This window comes from Vombatus ursinus, unplaced genomic scaffold (assembly GCF_900497805.2).
Source record: "Vombatus ursinus unplaced genomic scaffold, bare-nosed wombat genome assembly UNPS02014784.1, whole genome shotgun sequence".
NCBI classification, from domain to species: domain Eukaryota; kingdom Metazoa; phylum Chordata; class Mammalia; order Diprotodontia; family Vombatidae; genus Vombatus; species Vombatus ursinus.
The window spans coordinates 20,719,533-20,731,585 of NW_020954562.1; positions in this window are offsets into that span (position 1 = coordinate 20,719,533).

Consider the following 12,053-nt stretch of genomic DNA (forward strand, 5'->3'; position numbering starts at 1 on the left):
TGAATTGTCCTTTTCTGAATTTCAAGACCCGCCCATGGCCAGGACATATTTGGGAGTAAAGTGGGGCAAGGGAGGCAGTCACATTAAAATACTAAAAGATTTAGTCAGAGGTAACTTAAATATGTTATATGGCTTCAGATTTGCTCATCTTAATAATCTGGGCTGTCTATACCCACCCCCAAGTTTAATTATTTTTTGCAAGAATTCAAATCCCATGATTGTATAGACACAATCTTGCATCCTTGAAATTCCTCTCCCCACTCTGCCTGGTGCCAGCCCCTTCTTTTCAGGTTTGGAGGAAATGGAGCATTCTTCATAGGCCTCTCTCTAGGTCCATTTATGACTATTATCTCCACCTCCTCTTTATCACCCAGCTTCTGTGTTCCTTGCCTTTTCTCTCCCTGAGGTCCACTTCCTTGTCAAAGCTTCTCTTATCAAAGCATACTTTTTTCAAGGAATTTTTAACTCAGGCCTCTCACTGGGTCCTCAGTATTAGTTAAGCTGGCACTGCCTAGAGGTCTCTACAGTATAGCCTCATAGCCCACGTCAACTCCACTGGTACACTGAACCTTGCACAGAATCTACCAGTATGGCCCTAGATTTAAAGGTACCAACACATGGCATCACATACAATAGAGCTAACTATGAGGCTTATTGATGGTATATAAAACAAACAAAAAGTATTTTGAGGATGCACATGTCCTATTGCCTCATTGTCATTCAAGGTATCAATAACTATTCTAGTGCCAAGATATAAAGCAGTATTTGCAATTGTCTTACTATTCCCCACCACCACCACCCCATCAGCATTTTACATAATGAATCTGATTCAGCTGGGATGGAGGGAAGAGTTAGAGATCTTACTAAAATAGATAAGGGGAGCTGGAGCCCATTCCCATTCACCAATTCATGGTAAACATGACAGCCACCTTTCAATACACTGTGAATAGGACAGATATGAATAAACAAAGAGACTGAGAGAATTCCTTTGTCTTCAGGAACTGCATTTAGTGACTCTTCTGTCAGTCCAGTTGTTTTTGGGGAGCTAATCTCAGATGGAAAGTGTGAGTGGACCAGACAAATTCAAGGGTTTTAGAATTTTTAAATAATTATAATCAATTGATCTGCCAGAGCCTTAGTGTTCCTTTCAATTCCCTCTAAAAGAAGGAGCCCCAAAAGGGCAAACCAAGTCATAGGACCAAGTGCTTTCCTCTCAACCACCTTGTAAGGTAGGTACTACAAGTATAATCAACATTTTGAAGATGGGGAAACTGAACTTGCCCAGGAGAGTAGTGGGTTTTCTCCTATGCCATGTCTCATCTCTCTTGTTTTAGAACAGCCTTAGAGTCAGGTTAGCCATTCTTTTTTGCAGTCTGGCATTTAAAACTCCTCAATATGACTCCCCACTTACTTTTCCAGATGTTTCAAATTACTCCCCTTCAAATGCTCTATATTCCAACCAAACTGGCCTTTACCAGCCATTCTTTGAACTGGGTACTCTTCTCTAAACCATGCCTGGAACACTTCCCCTTTTCTCCTCCACTTCTCAGAATTTCTATCTTATTTCAGGGCTCAGTTCTGACACCCCCTTCCATGAAGCCCCTCCTGACTTCCCCCAGTTATTAGCACTACTCCCTCCCGAAAGTATTTTGTATAGATGTTGTATATCACCACTAGAGAGCTAAGTTGCTTAAGGATGGGACTGTATTGCTCTTGTCTTTGTGGCCCTCAAAGAGCAAGCTGTTCAACTATTTGCTGGATTGGATTGGGTTGAATTGGGTTGGATTGGGTTGAATTGAATTGAATTGCAACTAGGCCTGGCTTTATGATAAGTTATTTGACTTGCTTATTTTGCTGAGCTGTTATTACAAGTCTCCCCTAGCCTTTCTTCCCTCTCCTCACCTTGGCAACATAAGGACCCACTTTCAAGTGCCTGCAGGTTGCTCTTGCTTTGTAGGGGTAATATTTTACTTCATTCCATTTTACCAATCTGGAATTGGAGCTTGGCAGAACAGAACATGCAAACAGATGTGAACTGATATCAATTTATGCTTAAAATATATAAATAAATGTTCAGGAATTGACTGCCGAGAAATCAAATTATTTTACCTATTAAGTGATCTTTGAGTCCAGGCCACACATGCTCCAAGTTTGAAAATAATCAAATATCATTAATAAAGTCCCTTGGCTTCTAAAACCTGTCATTATTCATTGTCATTCATTATGTAAGATTACATAACCCCTGATTCTTTTTTTTTGCCCTTCATTACTCCTTTCCATACTAAATGTGGACATCAGCCCTCACTTTAACCATCCTGAAAACTGACTCATTTCTCTTTCAATCTCTTGATGTTTTAATAGTCTTTTTGTGGCTCAGATTGGAAATCTTCGACTCATCTGTAGACAAATAGGACTTTACCATTCTTGTTCTCTAGTTTTTCTGACATTCTGAAGACCTCAAAGCCAATATTAGATTCATCAATGTTTCCACTTCCCCAAATACTTTAAAACAATGGCAGATAGAAAATAATGCTCATCCAACTTGGTGGCACAGTGGATAAAGCTCTTGGCCAAGGGTTAGGAAGACCTGAATTCAAATTCCGTTTCAGACATTTATTATGTGACCTTAGGCAAATCACTTTAGCCTCTGTCTGCCTCAGTTTCTATAACTGTAATAATAGTATCTTCCTCCCAGGGTTGTTGTGAAGAGCAAATGAGATAATATTTGAAAAGTGCTTAGCATAGTGCTTGACACATAGTAAGTGTTTAATAAATGCTTTGTGCCTTCCTTCTTTTTGGTAAGCTTCTCTTCCCTTAGCCTCCTTCATTATATTGTTATATTAATTGAGGTGGTTGACTAGTTTGGCAAGTAATTTAGAGCCTTATTTCTATCCTGGTAATTGCTAGCCCTAACAGTAATCTGCTAAATTTGTTGCAAAGAAAATCAAATTCCCTGACAAAAGAGATTGCTTTTGTATGTTGGGCTTCAGTGTATTTTCCCAACTACTGAGCAATTGTCCCTGGAGCTACCAAAAAGTAAGTAGCTTTCTGAACAGGTCCATGTCAGTGGAAATTTCTCTCCTGACTTCCTCCTAGCATGTCTTATCCAGCTATCTTTGGGTTTCCTTTATTAACACATGGAGGAAGTTTCTGTTGCATCATTTCCAAGGATCCATTGTGATTATGAAGAGACTTATTAAGCACTTAATTGGAAGGGATGCTTTCTACATTTGGAGGGAATTAAATAGAGCTCATACCTGCCCTCTTGGCACTCACAAGCTAAGACAGACCTACTAAAACTGAAATTGATTGGTCAGTCAATCAATAGACACTTATTAAGTGCCTTCTCTGTGCCAAGCAGTATGCTAGGCACCGAGATGGTACAGTGTAGTAGAAAGAGTCTTGGCTTTGGAGTCAAAATTTGGGTTCAGATCCTTTCTCTGCCATGTAATAACTGTGTGGCATTATAGAATTGTGTTTGGTCATTGTGTTGATCAGAGTTCCTAAGTCTTTCAAAGTTGCTTATTTCTATAATATTGTTGTTGTATGAATTGTTCCCCTAGTTCCACTCACTTCATTTTGTGTCAGTTTATACTAGTCTTCTCTGAAATCATCCGTTTTATCACTTCTTATGGCACAATAGTGTTCCATCACGTTCATATACCATAACTTGTTCAGCTGTTCCCCAAATGATAAGCACTGCCTTAGTTTCCAACTATTTGCTACTACAAAAACTGCTGCTAGAAATACATTTTGACTACCTGGGTCCTTTTTTTCTTTCTTTGCTATCTTTGGAGTGGAGACCCAATTACAGTATCACTGGGTCAGAATGTAGGCACAGTTTAATTATTCTTTGAGCATAGTTCCAAATAACTTTCCAAAATGGCTGGACTAGTAACATAGCATTAATTTACCTATTTACCCACAGCCCCTCCAACATTTGTCACTTTTTTTTTTTGATCAACTTTGCCAAGTTGATATCTGTCAGACAGTACCTCAGAATTGTTTTAATTTGTATTCTTCTATTAGTGATTTAGCAGTAGTGTCAAACTAAAATAGAAAGGTATCCCTGACATTGCATATTAACTTAGAAAATATCAAATTAACATTATCTATGTAGAATTGTATTTTTATTATTTTGTTAAATATCTTCTAATTACATTTTAATCTGGTTCTGCTAAGGAAGCTCAAATGAGTTTGACACCTCTGATTTAGAGCACTGGTTTCCTATGGTTTTTGATAGCTTGGATTTCTTCCTCTGAAAACTGCCTACTCATATCCTTTCACCATTTATCCATTGAGAAATGGCTTCTATTCTTATAAATTTTAATCAGTTCCCTAAATATCATAGAAATGAGATCTTTATCAGAGAAACTTGCTATAAATATTTTTCCCAATTTCCTAAATCTCTCATTTTTGCTAAATTGGTTTTGCTTGTGCACAAACTTTTTCATCTTATGTAATCAAAAGCATCTATTTTATCTCCAGTGAACCTCTCTGTCTCTTGTTTGGTCTTGAATTCTTCCCCTATCTATAGATCTGACAGGTAATTTCTTCCATGTTCCTCAAATTTTGAAGACATTCTTTGTGTCTAACTAATTTATTCATTTGGAGCTTGTCTTGGTATACAGTGTAAGATGTTGGTTTATACCTAGTTTCTGGCATATCACTTTCCAGTTTTCCCAGCAGTTTGTGTCAAATGGTGAGTTCTTGCCCCAATAGCTGAGACCTTTAGGTTTACCAAGCACTAGGCTATTGTGCTCATTTGTTTATGTAGATTATGTCCTTGAGCTATTCCATTGATCATTACCTCTCTAATTACCCAATACCAAATTGTTTTGATGATTACAATTTTGCAGTATAGTTTAAGATCTGGTACTTTCTTATCAGGTCGATGTCAGTGGAAAATTCTCTCCTGACTTCTTCCTAGCATGTTTTCTTCAGCTATCTCATCAGTCAAGGTCAATTTTTACAGAGTTGATAAATCAGAGGATGATTATTCATGTTACAAAAAGAATAGACTGATTTTGTACACAAAAACCTGAAGCATTGAAATCAAAGGACTACTATTTTTAATCAAATCACAAAGAAGTATTTATTTTGGAAATATGAGAGGCAGCATGGTATAGTGGGTGGAAGATTGGCCTTGGGTTCAAGAAGACCTAAAATAAGTCCTGCCTCAGTTGGGCTTATCTCAGCAATGTGACCCCTTTCCTTTCCACATTTTTCATTAATTTTCTTGATATTTTTGATCTTTTGTTTCTCCACACAAATTTTGTTATTTTTCCTAGCTCTATAAAGTAATCCCTTGATAGTTTGGTATGCCACTGAACACATAAAATAATTTAGTGTTGTCATTTTTATTATATTGACTCATCATATCCATGAGCAATTAATTTTCTACAATTATTTAGATTATTCTTTGTGTAAAAAAATATTTCATAATTGTGTTCATGTAATTCCAACGTAGGTTTTGGCAGAAAGACTTCCAAGTATTTCAAAACTGTTTGAGCTGGGTTCTGAAGGAAATAAGGTTTCTAAGAAATAGGGATAAAAAAAGAGTGCATTGGATAGCCAATATAAATCACAGAAACAGGAAATGACATGCAAGTGAGCAACAGCAAAAAGGCTGTTTTGGCTAGATGGTAGAGTGAGGGTGGGGTGATAGGGAGCAGTGTTTTAAAAAGCTAGAAAGGTAAGCTAGGGGCAGATTGTAAAGAACTTCAAATGACAAACAGAGGAATTTATATTTTATCCCAGACATAAGAGGAAGCCACTGAAGTGTATTGAGCAGGGGAGAGTGACATAGATGGACCTATATTTTAGGAAAATCATTCTGGTTGCAGTGCAGAAGAAGGAGTGAAGTGGAGAGAGAGACTCGAGTCAGGTAGATGGGTTAGGACCATGAAAAGGCATAGAAGCAGCAAAATTAAAACATTAAAATAGCACAAGAGTGAATGGTGCAAAACATAATTGTAGAATAGATAAGAAAGAAGTTAAGAAACTATGCTATAGAGGTCAAAGGATAAATGAGTCAAATGCATGGGTGATCAGAATAGGCTAGCAGAGTTGGAAATAGGAATTTTTGTGCCTGAGGCAAACAACCAGGAAGTAGGGGCCAGGACTAGCCTGGTAAGGAGCCTCACCCGGTATGCCCTCTGAAAAGGAGGATGAAGCACATCTGGTAGCTTCCTATTTTAACTAATTATTGTTGCTAACTAGGTGGTAAGCACTACTGATCCTACCGCTGAAGGACTTCACTGGAAATGCTGTTGGTGCTTTCTAATTTCAGTGCCCTCAGGCAAAGTACAAGTAGCCCCTGCCAAGTTCCAGATCAGAGGCAGGAAAAGGGGTGAAGTGCTATTCCTCTCTCATCACTTTGGAGCAACACTGATTTCTCACATAAAGAAACAGGGCAGGACACAGCTGGAGACATAAAAATGAAAGCTGGCTTTCATTTTGTCAAATGAAGGGACACAAGACCATCCATCACCTTTGGCAACTATGCCAATGGATATGACAAACACTTGGCCAGTGTTAATGTGTCTTTATAAAATATTTTGCTGAGATATTAGGTCAGGAATTTGTACAACTTTCATTGATTATGTAAATTTGTTACCACACTTTCAGAGGAATTAAGTAGATTTGGAGGTTTATAGATTCATTCCCATTTTCAAGAAAAATCTCATCAGTCAAGGTCAATTTTTACAGAGTTGATAAATCAAAGGATGATTATTCATGTTACAAAAAGAATAGACTGATTTTTTACACAAAAACCTGAAGCATTGCAATCAAAGGACTATTATTTTTAATCAAATCACAAAGAAGTTTTTATTTTGGAAATATAAGAGGCAGCATGGTATAAGTGGGTGGAAGATTGGCCTTGGGTTCAGAAAGACCTAAAATAAGTCCTGCCTCAGTTGGGCTTATCTCAGCAATGTGACCATGAGTAAGCCATTCGATACACACACACCCCTCTTAAAATCTATAAATTACCAAACTGAACCTATGAAGAGACTTTGCGCCCCTAAAGTTCTACACTGGTGGGAAGGTTGAAGAAGTCTCAATGTCAGAAGGGGAGGGGTGAGGAATGACAGATGTAAAATAGCTTGAACATTCTAACTCATCTCCTACATAGTTAGAACCACAGTCTCACACTCCTTGAACCACATTTTCTCCTATTCTTTCAAGGCAATTGTCCAGACTGGTTTGTATTTTCTTTCCACTCATTTCACACAAAAATTCCTGCATATCCGCGTACATACTGTGCATTTTTATTTTTATCTCCCTTCTCTATTCTTATCTCTCTTTTCCTCTATGCTACTGTGCTAAATAACTCTAATCACAATTTTGGAGGCAGCTATGCTCTCTAAAACAACAGGGCATTAGCCCAAAATCTGCACATTCCTGTGCGTACATGTTTTTACCCACTGCCTAGCACAGTGCCTGAGACAGAGTAGGCACTCAAACGCTTGTTGAATTCCTGGCGCCAAGACTTACCTTCTATGTTTCCGAGGGAATTCAATTCAATTGTTTGAATTAAATTAATTCCTCATCCAAAAGTTGATCCTCTATTCTACCTCTGATTTCCTACTCCCTCACCCTCCTTTTAGGCACTGGTGATTTCATGGATATAGGGAATTGTCCTAGAAGAAAACTCCCTCTACCAACTCAGATCAGCACCTGATCAGCTCCTTAAGTCTTAGAGTTACACTGAAAGATTAACCTTGCCAAAGGTCACACGGTTAGTTATGTGCCAAAAATGGAACCTGAACCTAGGTCCTTTTAGCTCTAAGGCAAGCTCTTTATCTGTATCTCCCTGCTTAAGATGGAATCCCTAAAATAATGAAATTGGCAATTTTGGGAAAATATTTGTTGATCCTAATACTCGTGATTGCTTAGAGGGGAGGGAAGGAAACAAGCATTTATGAAGCACTTACTAAGCCAGCCACGGTGCTAAGTGCTTTACAAATCTTATATCATTTGATCCTTACAACCATCCTGGGAAGTAGATGATATTATACTCATTTTACAGATGAAGAAACTGAGGCAGACAAAGGTTAAGTGTATAGCCAAGGGCCACATAGCTAGGAAGTGTCTGAGGCTGGATTTGAACTCAGGTCTTCCTGATTCCAGATTCAAAACTCTACCTACTGCATTACCTAGTTTGCCTTTAAAATTTAATTATGTATAAAGTTAAAACTATTTTAAATTTTTAAAATTTAATTTCTAAAGTAAATCACATTTTAAAAATCATTGATTTAGACCTGAAAATCACGTTAGAGGCCCCTCAAGTCTAACCCCCTGATTTTAACAGTTGAGAAAACTGAGGCCTAGAAAGGTGAAGGAATTTGCCCATGATCTCACAACTATTAAGTATCTCATGAAGGGCTTGAACTCATATTTATCCTGACTTCAAGGAGTATTTAAATATTTTATCCTTCTTTCTTTCTTCATGGGAATTTGCATTCATATTAAAATTCATTTTAATTTTTGGAAGGAGTTTCCTGTTTTGGAAGATACAGTCTTCTGTTTGTACATAAACAAACAAACAAAAAAAAAAACTTGGCCAAAAACAGTATTGTTCTTCATCTTGCCATTAATCAGATGACTTAAATGGCTAAAGCACCCAATGAAATGTTTAGTGAACTTTTAAAAAACCAAGTTTCCAAACTTTCCAAGGTTAAATTAGTCTCTTCAGGGCAGCAAGGTGGTAGAGTAGATACAGCACCGACCCTGGAGTCAGGAGGACCTGAGTTCAAATCTGACCTCAGATACATAATACTCACTAGCTGTGTGACTCTGGACAAGTCACTTAACCCCAATTGCCTCACCCAAAAAAGAAAAAAAAAACTAGTCTCTTCCAAAAAAACCTTTGCACCTTGAAGTCTTTATCTATAGAATATAGACTTCCTCTTTTTCCCAGTAAAAATAAGATTTTTAAACATTGGTAGATTAGTGCAAGGTAGAATTCAGGTGGTAGTCAAGGTCTTTTGGAAATGGATACCTGGTAGCACCTCCTTTAGTCTGCCTCTTGCGCCTGGATTGAAGGCCATCATAGCTGATTCCTGTCTATTGACTGTGGGGTAGTTCATGGGAAGGAGGCTCCTCCAGGCTCAGAGTAAAGGGGAGAGGGGAGCATAGAATGGGAGGAGAATTAATACAAAGATTCTCTTTGACACCTCCCAGACCACTTCCCCTTCTGCTCTTCTTAAGTGGAGAGAATGAGGTCTAGGGATAGACATGTTACTAGGAGTCTCAAAAGACGAACAGGCTTCCTGCTACCACTCTCGTGTTCTGCACTGACGGTAAGAGTCTTTTCTTTAATCTCTGGGAGCAAGCAGTCCTTTGAGCACTTCAATCTTTTTCTCACCCTCAGTAGAAAGCATCTCAGCTACCTTTATCTTTTCCCTCAGTATGGCCAGCCCCTTCTCAATGACATCCACAGATTTGGTGAACTGAGACACAGCTTCACTGTACTGGTTATTGTAAGAATAGGGCAGGTCCCATAGGTGATGGACCTTGGCCAACAGCCGGTCATGTGCCTCCAGGTAATTCTGCTGTGGGGCAGAATCTCCTTTCCCTCCATTCAGCTGCCAGAGAATCTGGTGGTTTAGTTGTTTATTTTAAAAACTCTTGACTCTTTTGCAAAAGTTTTAAATGTTAACAAGCATATGTAAGAAAGGATGCTTATCATCTATCGATTTTCTAAAATAGTTCCCAGGACCAAATAATATATATGCATATATGTGTGTATTGTATATAAATAAATGTATATATAACATGCCATGTTATATGTGAAATACATGTATGTACAATTTAATGTTGGTCTATTATTTAACATGTATGGCATATGTAAATATATTATAGTGTGTATTTGCATATCTATTATGATAAATGTACATATTATATGTATGTTTATTGATTTTTTTTCTGCCTCACTGAAGTTCATACTCTATAGACAATTACGTACAAAATCTAATTTAAGGTCTTTTTTTAACATGTGAAATTGGATAGGACTGGCCATGGCTGATGTGTTCTTTATACTTCTAGTCATCAGGAATAGCTTTCATGCATGTCTCACCCCATTGGTTCTGCATTTCATTTTCCTACTTCTCATTTCCAACAAATTCTGTGTCATCTGGACTTTATCTGTTTGACTGCCCATATTTTCCATTCCTTGTTCCCCTCCTCCTTTTTAAAAACTTGACTATCGTTTCCTCTTACTGGTTAAGACCATCAGATGCAACTTGCAAACATGGCTTAGATAAAATACAGACTATGTTGCTAACCAAAGGATGATAAGGGGAGAAAGCATGATTACTCATGCAGTCACTGGAAGCACAAGCAACTGATGAATATGTATTAAGAAGTGTGATCAGAAATTCCGTTGTGTATTTTTATCTGTGTATCTATCCTATCTCCCCAGTAATAAAGCATGAGCCCCTTGAGGGTAGGGATTGTTTTGATTTTGTATTCCTGGAAGCTAGCACAGTGCTTCGTACATTTATGCAGGGGGTGGGAGTGGAGAGAAAAGCACAGGGCCTGTGATTTCATTAGTATAAGGAATGGCCAGTGAAGAAGCTCCCTCTGACAAGCCACATCTGCAGCTGCTTTGCAGTCTATAGTCTTAGTGACTTGGAAGAGAGGGACACTAAGAGGTTAAGTGACTTGCCCAGGGCAGGACTTGAGCCCATTTCTTCCAGACTTCTAGGGGGCCCTCCATTCATTCTGCCAAACTGCCTTTTCTTTACACAAAGAAGATCCTTTAAAAAAATATTTCTTAAATTTCATTGAGTCAGGTCGCATTTTACACATAGGTGAAGCAATCAAGTTTTTATTTTCCTTGGATCATCCCTTAGGCACAGGACAGCTTAAATGTTGGGCATTTTATGTGAACAAGGAGACATCACCACAAAGTCCAAGGAAGTTCTTGTAAAATTCACTTCCTATATCTCCGCCTTGCTAGCGCACCTTGTGCTCGCTAAAACAATCTGTAAGCTCCTAGGGAACAATCTTGTTTTCTGCTCTACAGCTTTGTCCCAACCATTGTTTGAGACCTTATAAATGAGGACAACTCATTCCAAGTAACTGCAGCTCCCCCGGGGTAGTCATTAACCACATTATTCCACTTAGAGGATACGTGCAGGACACAGAGTTTTTCAACAAATGGTATTTGCCACTTGCAAAACCTGTTGCTAAGGGCTCGAAGTGGAACTGCTAATTGTCTAACTACTCTAGCCATTGGTGACCAAAAATAAAGTGACCACCAGGTTACTAAAACTCAGTTCAGACTATGGAAAGATCACTAAGTCAGTTTTACCCCTAATTAGCCAAATTTCTCCACCATTTAAATTATTCCTTAGGTATAAATTAGGTCCCTTTGAAATCTGCGCTAAAGTTCAAACTCCAGGATATGAGATTTCAAGGAAACTTGAGTAATAGGTGGTTACTGATTCATAGTATTGGGCAGGAAATACCCAGGTCAGCAACAACACCAACAATAAACACTTACTATGTTCTAGGCACTGTACTAAGAGCCGGGGATACTAAGAAAATAAACATTGTCCCTGCCCTCAAGGAGCTCACATTCTAACAAGGAAGACAACATGTCAACAACTGTGTTGTTTGGAGAGAGAGATAGAGACAGAGAGAGAGAGAGACAGAGTAAATGAAAGGTAAGGCACTATTAGCATTCAGGAAGACTTCAAAAAGCTTCTTGTAGAAGGTGGGATTTTAGACGACTCTGGAAGGAAGTCAGAAGGCAGAGATGAAGAGGAAGAGCGTTTCAGACATGGGGGACCACCAGTGAAAAAGGCACAAGGTGAGGAGTGATGTGTGCAAAGAATGGCAAGTAGCCCAATCATACAGATCATACAGTACGAGGAGGAGAGTTAAGTGTAAGAAGTCTGAAAGGCATTGGGTTGTGGAGGGCTTTAAAAGCCAATCACAGGATTTTAAATTTGATGCTAGAGGCAATAGGAAGTCATTGGAGTTTACTTCATGGTGTGTGTGTGTGTGTGTGTGTGTGTGTGTGTGTGTGTGTGTGTGTG